Here is a 14254-nt window from a genome sequence, read left to right as displayed (position 1 = left end):
TTCGCAGAAATAACTGTATAAACATTGCTTTCACGAATTCTGATGGTGATATTCGAGATATTACTGATTACTTTGGATTTATTGCGTTTTGATGGAAAATCGACGATTTTCCGAAAGAAGGTACTTCCTTAAAGTATTAAAATCGACTTTATTTTTTAAAGAACATTATTTTAAGTAATTTTTACACAGAAATCACTGTATAAACATTGCTTGCACTTATTCTCATGGTAATATTCGAGAAATTACTGATTATTTTGGATTCATTGCGTTTGGACCAAAAATCGACGATTTTTCGAGTGAGGGTACTTTTTGAAAGTATTTGAATCGACTTTATTTTTTAAAGAACATTATTTTGAGTATTATTTTCATAGAAATCACTGTATAAACATAGCTTGCACGATTTCTGATGGTTATACCACTGTTTTACCATCAGTCGGTAAAACAGATACCTGTTTTACCATCAGTCGGTAAAACAGGAAAATACCGAAAAGCGCGGATTTGGACGAATAAGTGTGGCTACCATATTGTATTTACAGAATTACACATGACTTTGGGTTTATTGCGGTTGAAACGGAAATAATCGATTTTCCGAGTGAGGGTACTTTTTGAAAGTATTTGAATCGACTTTATTTCTTAAAGAACATTATTTTGAGTATTATTTTCATAGAAATCACTGTATAAACATAGCTTGCACGATTTCTGATGGTTATACCACTGTTTTACCATCAGTCGGTAAAACAGATTCCTGTTTTACCATCAGTCGGTAAAACAGATTCCTGTTTTACCATCAGTCGGTAAAACAGGAAAATACCGAAAAGCGCGGATTTGGACGAATAAGTGTGGCTACCATATTGTATTTACAGAATTACACATGACTTTGGGTTTATTGCGGTTGAAACGGAAATAATCGATTTTCCGAGTGAGGGTACTTTTTGAAAGTATTTGAATCGACTTTATTTCTTAAAGAACATTATTTTGAGTATTATTTTCATAGAAATCACTGTATAAACATAGCTTGCACGATTTCTGATGGTTATACCACTGTTTTACCATCAGTCGGTAAACAGATTCCTGTTTTACCATCAGTCGGTAAAACAGGAAAATACCGAAAAGCGCGGATTTGGACGAATAAGTGTGGCTACCATATTGTATTTACAGAATTACACATGACTTTGGGTTTATTGCGGTTGAAACGGAAATAATCGATTTTCCGAGTGAGGGTACTTTTTGAAAGTATTTGAATCGACTTTATTTCTTAAAGAACATTATTTTGAGTATTATTTTCATAGAAATCACTGTATAAACATAGCTTGCACGATTTCTGATGGTTATACCACTGTTTTACCATCAGTCGGTAAAACAGATTCCTGTTTTACCATCAGTCGGTAAAACAGATTCCTGTTTTACCATCAGTCGGTAAAACAGGAAAATACCGAAAAGCGCGGATTTGGACGAATAAGTGTGGCTACCATATTGTATTTACAGAATTACACATGACTTTGGGTTTATTGCGGTTGAAACGGAAATAATCGATTTTCCGAGTGAGGGTACTTTTGGAAAGTATTTGAATCGACTTTATTTCTTAAAGAACATTATTTTGAGTATTATTTTCATAGAAATCACTGTATAAACATAGCTTGCACGATTTCTGATGGTTATACCACTGTTTTACCATCAGTCGGTAAACAGATTCCTGTTTTACCATCAGTCGGTAAAACAGGAAAATACCGAAAAGCGCGGATTTGGACGAATAAGTGTGGCTACCATATTGTATTTACAGAATTACACATGACTTTGGGTTTATTGCGGTTGAAACGGAAATAATCGATTTTCCGAGTGAGGGTACTTTTTGAAAGTATTTGAATCGACTTTATTTCTTAAAGAACATTATTTTGAGTATTATTTTCATAGAAATCACTGTATAAACATAGCTTGCACGATTTCTGATGGTTATACCACTGTTTTACCATCAGTCGGTAAACAGATTCCTGTTTTACCATCAGTCGGTAAAACAGGAAAATACCGAAAAGCGCGTATTTGGACGAATAAGTGTGGCTATCATATTGTATTTACAGAATTACACATGACTTTGGGTTTATTGCGGTTGAAACGGAAATAATCGATTTTCCGAGTGAGGGTATTTTTTGAAAGTATTTGAATCGACTTTATTTTTTAAAGAACATTATTTTGAGTATTATTTTCATAGAAATCACTGTATAAACATAGCTTGCACGATTTCTGATGGTTATACCACTGTTTTACCATCAGTCGGTAAAACAGATTCCTGTTTTACCATCAGTCGGTAAAACAGATTCCTGTTTTACCATCAGTCGGTAAAACAGATTCCTGTTTTACCATCAGTCGGTAAAACAGGAAAATACCGAAAAGCGCGGATTTGGACGAATAAGTGTGGCTACCATATTGTATTTACAGAATTACACATGACTTTGGGTTTATTGCGGTTGAAACGGAAATAATCGATTTTCCGAGTGAGGGTACTTTTCGAAAGTATTTGAATCGACTTTATTTCTTAAAGAACATTATTTTGAGTATTATTTTCATAGAAATCACTGTATAAACATAGCTTGCACGATTTCTGATGGTTATACCACTGTTTTACCATCAGTCGGTAAAACAGATTCCTGTTTTACCATCAGTCGGTAAAACAGGAAAATACCGAAAAGCGCGTATTTGGACGAATAAGTGTGGCTATCATATTGTATTTACAGAATTACACATGACTTTGGGTTTATTGCGGTTGAAACGGAAATAATCGATTTTCCGAGTGAGGGTACTTTTTGAAAGTATTTGAATCGACTTTATTTCTTAAAAAACATTATTTTGAGTATTATTTTCATAGAAATCACTGTATAAACATAGCTTGCACGATTTCTGATGGTTATACCACTGTTTTACCATCAGTCGGTAAACAGATTCCTGTTTTACCATCAGTCGGTAAAACAGGAAAATACCGAAAAGCGCGTATTTGGACGAATAAGTGTGGCTATCATATTGTATTTACAGAATTACACATGACTTTGGGTTTATTGCGGTTGAAACGGAAATAATCGATTTTCCGAGTGAGGGTATTTTTTGAAAGTATTTGAATCGACTTTATTTCTTAAAAAACATTATTTTGAGTATTATTTTCATAGAAATCACTGTATAAACATAGCTTGCACGATTTCTGATGGTTATACCACTGTTTTACCATCAGTCGGTAAAACAGATTCCTGTTTTACCATCAGTCGGTAAAACAGGAAAATACCGAAAAGCGCGGATTTGGACGAATAAGTGTGGCTACCATATTGTATTTACAGAATTACACATGACTTTGGGTTTATTGCGGTTGAAACGGAAATAATCGATTTTCCGAGTGAGGGTACTTTTTGAAAGTATTTGAATCGACTTTATTTTTTAAAGAACATTATTTTGAGTATTATTTTGATAGAAATCACTGTATAAACATAGCTTGCACGATTTCCGATGGTTAAACCACTGTTTTACCACCAGTCGGTAAAGCAGATACCTGTTTTACCATCAGTCGGTAAAGCAGATACCTGTTTTACCATCAGTCGGTAAAACAGGAAAATACCGAAAAGCGCGGATTTGGACGAATAAGTGTGGCTACCATTTTGTATTTACAGAATTACAGATAACTTTGGGTTTATTGCGGTTGAAACGGAAATAATCGATTTTCCGAGTGAGGGTACTTTTTGAAAGTATTTGAATCGACTTTATTTTTTAAAGAACATTATTTTGAGTAACTTTTCCACAGAAATCACTGTATAAACATGGCTTGCACGAATTCTAATGGTTATATTCAAGAAGATACTGATTATTTTTAATTCATAGCGTGTGGACCGAAAATCGACGATTTTCCAAGTAAGGGTACTATCGTAAAGTATTCAAATCGACGTTATTTTTTGAAGAACATTATTTTAAGTAATTTTTCCACAGAAATCACTGTATAAACATGGCTTGAACAAATTCTGATGGTTATATTCGAAGAATTACAGATAACTTTGGATTTATTGATATTGGACCGAAAATCGACGATTTTCCAGGTGAGCGTGCTATCGTAAAGTATTCAAATCGACTTTATTCTCTTAAGAACATTATTTTTAGTAACTCTTAAACAGAAATCACTGTATAAACATGGCTTGCACGAATTCTGATAGTTATATTCGAGGAATTACTGATTATTTTGGATTCATTCCATTTGGACCGAAAATCGACGATTTTCCGAAATAGAGTACTTCCTTAAAGTATTCAAATCAACTTTATTTTTTACAGAACATTATTTTAAGTAATTTTTTCACAGAAATCCCGGTATAAACATAGCTTGCACAAATTCTGATGGTTATATTCGAAGAATTATAGATAACTTTGGATTCATTGCGATTGACCGAAAATCGACGATATTCCGAGTAAGGGTACATCCTTAAAGTACTCAAATCGACTTTATTTTTCAAGGAACATGATTTTAAGTAATTTTTGCACAGAAATCACTGTATAAACATGGCTTGCACAGATTCTGATGGTTATATTCGAAGAATTACAGATAACTTTGAATTTATTGCGTTTGGACCGAAAATCGATGATTTTCAGAAAGAAGGTACTTCCTTCAAGTATTCAAATCGACTTTATTTTTTTAAGAACATTATTTTGAGTAACTTTTCCACAGAAATTACTGTATAAACTTGGCTTGCACAGATTCTGATGGTTATATTCAAGAACCTACTGATTTTTTCGGATTCATTAGGTTTGGACCGAAAATCGACGATTTTCCAGGATAGGGTACTATCGTAAAGTATTCAAATCGACGATATTTTTTAAAGAACATTATTTGACATGATTACTTCTTAGAAATCACTGTATAAACATGGCTTGCACAAATTCTGATGGTTATATTCGAGAAATTACTGATTATTTTAGATTCATTGCGTTTGGACCGAAAATCGACGATTTTCCAGGTTAGGGTACTATCGTAAAGTATTCAAATCGACTTTATTTTTTAAAGAACATTATTTTGAGTATTATTTTTATAGAAATCACTGTATAAACATAGCTTGCACGATTTCTGATGGTTATATTCGAAGAATTATAGATAACTTTGGATTCATTGCGTTTGGACCGAAAATCGACGATTTTCCGAGTGAGAGTACTTCCTTAAGGTATTCAAATCGACTTTATTTTTTAAAGAACATTATTTTGAGTAACTTTTCCACAGAAATCACTGTATAAACATGGCTTGCACGAATTCTGATGGTTATCTTCGAGAAATTACTGATTATTTTGGATTCATTGCGTTTAGACCGAAAATCGACGATTTTCCGAGTGAGAGTACTTCCTTAAGGTATTCAAATCGACTTTATTTTTTAAAGAACATTATTTTGAGTAACTTTTCCACAGAAATCACTGTATAAACATGGCTTGCACGAATTATAATGGTTATATACAAAGAATTATAGATAATTTTGGATTTATTGCGATTGGACCGAAAATCGACGATTTTCCGAGTGAGAGTACTTCCTTAAGGTATTCAAATCGACTTTATTTTTTAAAGAACATTATTTTGAGTAACTTTTCCACAGAAATCACTGTATAAACATGGCTTGCACAAATTCTGATGGTTATATTCGAAGAATTATAGATAACTTTGGATTCATTGCGTTTGGACCGAAAATCGACGATTTTCCGACTCAGGGTACTTCCTTAAAGTACTCAAATCGACTTTATTTTTCAAGGAACATTATTTTAAGTAATTTTTCTACAGAAATCACTGTATAAACATGGCTTGCACCAATTCTGATGGTTTTATTCGACTAATTACAGATTATTTTGGATTCATTGCGTTTGGACCGAAAATCGACGATTTTCCAGGTAAGGGTACTATTGTAAAGTATTCAAATCGACTTTTTTTTTTATAGAACATTATTTAACATGATTACTTCTCAGAAATCACGATATAAACATGGCTTGCACAAATTCTGATGGTTATATTCGAGAAACTACTGATTATTTTTGATTTATTGCGTTTGGACCGAGTATCGACGATTTTCAGAAAGAGGGAACTTCCTTAAAGTATTCAAATCGACTTTATTTCCTCAAGAACATTATTTTTAGTAATTTTTTCACAGAAAACACTCTATAAACATGGCTCGCACAGATTCTGATGGTTATATTCAAGAACCTACTGATTTTTTTGGATTCATTGCGTTTGGACCGAAAATCGACGATTTTCCAGGTAAGGGTACTATCGTAAAGTATTCAAATCGACTTTATTTTTTCAGGAACATGATTTTTAGTAATTTCTTCACGGAAATCACTGTATAAACATGGCTTGCACAGATTCTTATGGTAATATTCGAGAAATTACTGAATATTTTGGATTCATTGCGTTTGGACCGAAAATCGACGATTTTCCAAGTGAGGGTGCTATCGTAAAGTATTCAAATCGACTTTATTTTTTAAAAAACATTAATTCAAATGTTTTCTTTTTAGAAATCACGATATAAACATAGCTTGCACAAATTCTGATGGTTATATTCGAGAAATTACAGATTATTTCGGATTCATTGCGTTTGGACCGAAAATCGACGATTTTTCGAGTGAGGGTACTTCTTTAAAGTATTGAAATCGACTTTATTTTTCAAGGAACATTATTTTAAGTAATTAGTTCACAGAAATCACTGTATAAACATGGCTTGCACTAATTCTCATGGTAATATTCGAGAAATTACTGATTATTTTGGATTCATTGGGTCTGGACCGAAAATCGACGATTTTTCGAAAGAGGGTACTTCCTTAAAGTATTCAAATCGACTTTATTTTTTTAAGAACATTATTTTGAGTAACTTTTCCACAGAAATTACTGTATAAACATGGCTTGCACAAATTCTGATGGTTATATTCGAGAAATTACTAATTATTTTGGATTCATTGGGTCTGGACCGAAAATCAACGATTTTTTGAGTGAGGGTACTTCCTTAAAGTATTCAAATCGACTTTATTTTTTCAAGAACATGATTTCTAGTAATTTTTACACGGAAATCACTGTATAAACATGGCTTGCACGGATTCTAATGGTAATATTCGAGAAATTACTGAATATTTTGGATTCATTGCGTTTGGACCAGAAATCGACGATTTTCAGGTAAAAGAACCATCGTAATGGATTCAAATCGACTTTATTTTTCAAAGAACATTATTCTAAGTAATTTTTTAACAGAAATCACTGTATAAACATGGCTTGCACTAATTCTCATGGTAATATTCGAGAAATTACTGATTATTTTGGATTCATTGGGTCTGGACCGAAAATTGACGATTTTCCGAAAGAGGGTACTTCCATAAAGTATTCAAATCAACTTTATTTTTCAAAGAACCATATTTTGAGTTACTTTTCCACGAAAATCACTGTATAAACATGGCTTGCACGAATTCTGATGGTTACATTCGAGAAATTACAGATTATTTTAGATTCATTGCGTTTGGACCGAAAATCGATGATTTTTCGAGTGAAAGTACTTCCTTAAGGAATTCAGATGACTTTATTTTTTATAGAACACCATTTTAAGTAATTTTGTCACAGAAATCACTGTATAGACATGGCTTGCACAAATTCTGATGGTTATATTCGAAAATTTACAGATTATTTTGGATTCATTGCGTTTGGACCGAAAATCGACGATTTTCAAGTGGAGGTACTTCCTTCAAGTATTTAAATAAATTTTATTTTTAGAAGAACATTATTTTGAGTAATTTTTTCACAGAAATCACTGTATAGCCATGACTTGCATAAATTCTGATGGTTATATTCGACAAATTACTGATTACTTTGGATTCATTGGGTCTGGACCGAAAATCGACGATTTTCTGAAAGAGGGTACTTCCTTAAAGTATTCAAATCGACTTTATTTTTCACGAAACATTATTTGAAGTAATTTCTTCACGGAAATCACTGTATAAACATGGCTTGCACGAATTCCTATGATAATATTCGAGAAATTACTGAATATTTTGGATTCATTGCGTTTGGACCAAAAATCGACGATTTTCCAGGTAAGAGAACCATCGTAAAGGATTCAAATCGACTTTATTTTTGAAAGAACATTATTTTAAGTCATTTTTTCACAGAAATAAGTGTATAAACATAACTTGCACAAATTCTGATGGTTATATTCGAGAAATTACTGATTACTTTGGATTCATTGGGTCTGGACCGAAATTCGACGATTTTCCGAAAGAGGGTACTTCCTTAAAGTATTCAAATCGACTTTATTTTTCAAGGAACATTATTTGAAGTAATTTTTTTACAGAAATTCTAGTATAAACATGGCTTGCACGAATTCCGATGGTTATATTCGAGAAATTACTAATTATTTTGGATTTATTGCGTTTGGACCGAAAATCGACGATTTTCAGAAAGATGGTACTACCTTAAAGTATTCAAATCGACTTTATTTTCATAAGAACATTATTTTTAGTAATTTTTTAGAAGAAAACACTCTATAAACATGGCTTGCACGAATTCTAATGGTTATATTCGAGAAATTACTAATTATTTTGGATTCATTGGGTCTGGACCAAAAATCGACGATTTTCCAGGTACGAGAACCATCGTAAAGGATTTAAATCGACTTTATTTTTGAAAGAACATTATTTTGTCATTTTTTCACAGATATCAGTGTAGAAACATAACTTGCACAAATTCTGATGGTTATATTCAAGAAATTACTGATTACTTTGGATTCATTGGGTCTGGACCGAAATTCGACGATTTTCCGAAAGATGGTACTTCCTTAAAGTATTCAAATCGACTTTATTTTTCAAGGAACATTATTTGAAGTAATTTCTTCATGGATATCACTGTATAAACATGGCTTGCACTGATTCTCATGGTAATATTCGAGAAATTACTGATTATTTTGGATTCACTGCGTTTGGACCAAAAATCGACGATTTTCCAGGTAAGGGTACTATCGCAAAGTATTCAAATCGACTTTATTTTTTAAAGAACATTACTCTAAGTAATTTTTTAACAGAAATCACTGTATAAACATGGCTCGCACTAATTCTCATGGTAATATTCGAGAAATTACTGATTACTTTGGATTCATTGGGTCTGGACCGAAATTTGACGATTTTCCGAAAGAGGGTACTTCCTCAAAGTATTCAAATCGACTTTATTTTTCGAGGAACATTATTTTAAGTAATTTTTTCGCAGAAATAACTGTATAAACATTGCTTTCACGAATTCTGATGGTTATATTCGAGATATTACTGATTACTTTGGATTTATTGCGTTTTGATGGAAAATCGACGATTTTCCGATAGAGGGTACTTCAGTAAAGTATTCAAATCGACTTTATTTTTTCAAGAACATGATTTTTAGTAATTTATTCACAGAAATCACTGTATAAACATGGCTTGCACTGATTCTCATGGTAATATTCAAGAAATTACTGATTATTTTGGATTCATTGCGTTTGGACCAAAAATAGACGATTTTCCAGGTACGGGTACTATCGTAAAGTATTAAAATCGACTTTATTTTTTAAAGAACATTATTTTAAGTAATTTTTACACAGAAATCACTGTATAAACATTGCTTGCACTTATTCTCATGGTAATATTCGAGAAATTACTGATTATTTTGGATTCATTGCGTTTGGACCAAAAATCGACGATTTTTCGAGTGAGGGTACTTCCTTAAAGTATTTCAATCGACTTTATTTTTCAAGGAACATTATTTTAAGTAATTTTTTCACAGAAATCACTGTATAAACATGGCTTGCACTAATTCTCATGGAAATATTCGAGAAATTACTGATTTTTTTGGATTCATTGGGTCTGGATCGAAAATCGACGATTTTCCGAAAGAGGGTACTTCCTTAAAGTATTCAAATCGACTTTATTTTTTTAAGAACATTATTTTGAGTAACTTTTCCACAGAAATTACTGTATAAACATGGCTTGCACGAATTCTGATGGTTATATTCGAGAAATTACTGATTACTTTGGATTTATTGCGTTTTGATGGAAAATCGACGATTTTCCGATAGAGGGTACTTCATTAAAGTATTCAAATCGACTTTATTTTTTCAAGAACATGATTTTTAGTAATTTATTCACAGAAATCACTGTATAAACATGGCTTGCACTGATTTTCATGGTAATATTCAAGAAATTACTGATTATTTTGGATTCATTGCGTTTGGACCAAAAATCGACGATTTTCCAGGTAAAAGAACCATCGTAAAGGATTCAAATCGACTTTATTATTTAAAGAACATTATTCTAAGTAATTTTTCAACAGAAATCACTGTATAAACATGGCTTGCACGAATTCTGATGGTTATATTCGAGAAATTACTGATGATTTTGGATTCATTGGGTCTGGACCAAAAATCGACGATTTTCCGAAAGAGGGTACTTCCTTAAAGTATTCAAATCGACTTTATTTTTCAAGGAACATTATTTAAAGTAATTTTTTTACAGAAATTCTAGTATAAACATGGCTTGCACGAATTTCGATGGTTATATTCGAGAAATTACTAATTATTTTGGATTTATCGCGTTTGGTCCGAAAATCGACGATTTTCAGAAAGATGGTACTACCTTAAAGTATTCAAATCGACTTTATTTTCATAAGAACATTATTTTTAGTAATTTTTTAGAAGAAAACACTCTATAAACATGGCTTGCACGAATTCTAATGGTTATATTCGAGAAATTACTAATTATTTTGGATTCATTGGGTCTGGACCAAAAATCGACGATTTTCCAGGTACGAGAACCATCGTAAAGGATTTAAATCGACTTTATTTTTGAAAGAACATTATTTTGTCATTTTTTCACAGATATCAGTGTAGAAACATAACTTGCACAAATTCTGATGGTTATATTCAAGAAATTACTGATTACTTTGGATTCATTGGGTCTGGACCGAAATTCGACGATTTTCCGAAAGAAGGTACTTCCTTAAAGTATTCAAATCGACTTTATTTTTCAAGGAACATTATTTGAAGTAATTTCTTCACGGAAATCACTGTATAAACATGGCTTGCACGAATTCTAATGGTAATATTCGAGAAATTACTGAATATTTTGGATTCATTGCGTTTGGACCAAAAATCGACGATTTTCCAGGTAAGAGAACCATCGTAAAGGATTCAAATCGACTTTATTTTATAAAGAACATTATTCTAAGTAATTTCTTCACAGAAATCACTGTATAAACATGGCTTGCACTGATTCTCATGGTAATATTCGAGAAATTACTGATTATTTTGGATTTATTGAGTTTGGACCGAAAATCGACGATTTTCCGAGTGAGGGTACTTTCTTAAAGTATTCAAATCGACTTTATTTTTCGAAGAACATTATTAAAAGTAATTTTTTCACAGAAATTACTTCATAAACATAGCTTGCACGAATTCTAATGGTAATATTCGAGAAATTACTGATTATTTTGGATTCATTGCGTTTTGAGCGAAAATCGACGATTTACCGAGTGAGGGTACTTCCTTAAAGTATTCAAATCAACTTTATTTTTTAAAGAACATTATTTAAAGTTATTCTTCGATAGAAATCACTGTATAAACATGGCATTCACAAATTCTGATGGTATTATTCGAGAAATTACTGATTATTTTAAATTCATTGCGTTCAGACAAAAAATCGATGATTTTCCAGGTAGGGGTACTTCCTTAAAGTATTCAAATCGACTTTATTTTTTATAGAACATCATTTCGAGTAATTTTTTTACAGAAATCACTTTATAAACATGGCTTGCACGAATTCCGATGGTTATATTCGAAGAATTACTGATTATTTTGGATTTATTGTGGATGGACCGAAAATCGACGATGTTCAAGGTAAGAGTACTATCGTAAAGTATTCAAATCGACTTTATTTTTTAAAAAACATTATTTTAAGTTATTTTTTCACAGAAATAACTGTATAAACATGGCATGCACGAATTCTGACGGTTTTATTCGATAAATTACTGATTATTTTAGATTCATTGAGTTTGGACAAAAAATCGACGATTTTCCAGGTAAGGGTACTATCGTAAAGTATTCTTATCTACTTTATTTTTCAAAAAACATTATTCTAAGTAATTTTTCCACAGAAATCACTGTATAATTATGGCTTGCACAAATTCTGATGGTTATATTCGAAGAATTATAGATAACTTTGGATTTATTGCGATCGGACCGAAAATCGACGATTTTCCGAGTGAGGGTACTTCCTTAAAGTATTTAAATCGACTTTATTTTTGGAAGAACATTATTTTAAGTAATTTTTTCACAGAAATCACTGTATAAACATGGCTTGCACGAATTCTGATGGTAATATTCAAGAAATTACTGATTATTTCAAATTCATTGCGTTTGGACCAAAAATCGACGATTTTCCAGGTAGGGGTACTTCCTTAAAGTATTCAAATCGACTTTATTTCTTAAATAACATTATTTTAAGTCATTTTTTCACAGAAATCACTGTATAAACATGGCTTGCACAAATTCTGATGGTTATATTCAAAGAATTACTGATTATTTTGGATTCGTTGCTTTTGGAGCAAAAATCGACGATTTAGCGAGTGAGGGTGCTATCGTAAAGTATTCAAATCGACTTTATTTTTTAAAAAACATTATTTTAAGTCATTTTTTCACAGAAATCACTGTATAAACATGGCTTGCACCGATTCTGATGGTTATATTTGAGAACCTACTGATTATTTTGGATTCATTGCGTTTTGACCGAAAATCGACTATTTTCCAATTCAGGGTACTTCCTTAAAGTATTCAAATCGACTTTATTTTTAGAAAAACATTATTTTGAGTAATTTTTTCACAGAAATCACTGTATAAACATGGCTTGCACGAATTCTGATGGTAATATTCACGAAATTACTGATTATTTCAAATTCATTGCGTTTGGACCAAAAATCGACGATTTTCCAGGTAGGGGTACTTCCTTAAAGTATTCAAATCGACTTTATTTCTTAAATAACATTATTTTAAGTCATTTTTTCACAGAAATCACTGTATAAATATGGCTTGCACAAATTATGATGGTAATATTTGAGAAATTTCTGATTATTTTCGATTCATTGCGTTTGGACCAAAAATCGACGATTTTCCAGGTAAGGGTACTACGATAAAGTATTCAAATCGACTTAATTTTTTAAAGAACATTGTTTTAAGTAATTTTTTCACAGAAATCACTGTATAAACATGGCTTGCACAAATTCTGATGGTTATATTCAAAGAATTACTGATTATTTTGGATTCGTTGCTTTTGGAGCAAAAATCGACGATTTAGCGAGTGAGGGTGCTATCGTAAAGTATTCAAATCGACTTTATTTTTTGAAGAACATTATTTCAAGTAATGTTTCGACAAAAATCACTGTATAAACATGGCTTGCACCAATTCTGATGGTTATATTCGAGAAATTACAGATTATTTTGGATTCATTGGGTCTGGACCAAAAATCGACGATTTTCCAGGTAAGGGTACTATCGTAAAGTATTCAAATCGACTTTATTTTTCAAGGAACATTATTTTAAGTAATTTTTTCACAGAAATCACTGTATAAACATGGCTTGCACTAATTCTCATGGTAATATTCGAGAAATTACTGATTACCTTGGATTTATTGCGTTTGGACGGAAAATCGACGATTTTCCGAAGAAGGGTACTTCCTTAAAGTATTCAAATCGACTTTATTTTTTGAAGAACATTATTTTGAGTAATTTTTTCACAGAAATTACTGTATAAACATGGCTTGTACGAATTCTGATGGTTATATTCGAGAAATTACTGATTTTTTTGGATTCATTGCGTTTGGACCGTAAATCGACGATTTTCCAGGTAAGGGTACTATCGTAAAGTATTCAAATCGACTTTTTTTTTTAAAGAATATTATTCTAAGTAATTTCTCCACGGAAATCACTGTATAAACATGGCTGGCACGAATTCTTATGGTAATATTCGAGAAATTACTGATTATTTTGGATTTATTGCGTTTGGACGGAAATTTGACGATTTTCCGAAAGAGGGTACTTCCTTAAAGTATTTAAATCGACTTTATTTTATCAAGAACATGATTATTAGTAATTTTTTCACGGAAATCACTGTCAAATATGGCTTGCACAAATTCTAATAGTAATATTAGAGAAATTACTGGATATTTTAGATTCATTGCGTTTGGACCAAAAAATCGACGATTTTCCAGGTA

The 14254-nt window shown here is 31.8% G+C and overlaps 1 long non-coding RNA gene across 1 annotated transcript; it reads left to right on the top strand.

Annotated features, from left to right (window-relative positions):
• The first annotated feature begins 11324 nt into the window (after positions 1-11324).
• LOC123266934 lies at positions 11325-12351 on the top strand. Its single transcript, XR_006509916.1, has 3 exons — positions 11325-11339; positions 11961-12067; positions 12325-12351. It is a non-coding gene; the product is annotated as an uncharacterized LOC123266934 (long non-coding RNA).
• Positions 12352-14254: the final 1903 nt, after the last annotated feature.

This window comes from Cotesia glomerata, linkage group LG6 (assembly GCF_020080835.1).
Source record: "Cotesia glomerata isolate CgM1 linkage group LG6, MPM_Cglom_v2.3, whole genome shotgun sequence".
In the NCBI taxonomy this organism is placed as follows: domain Eukaryota; kingdom Metazoa; phylum Arthropoda; class Insecta; order Hymenoptera; family Braconidae; genus Cotesia; species Cotesia glomerata.
This window is presented reverse-complemented; position numbering and strand designations above follow the sequence as displayed.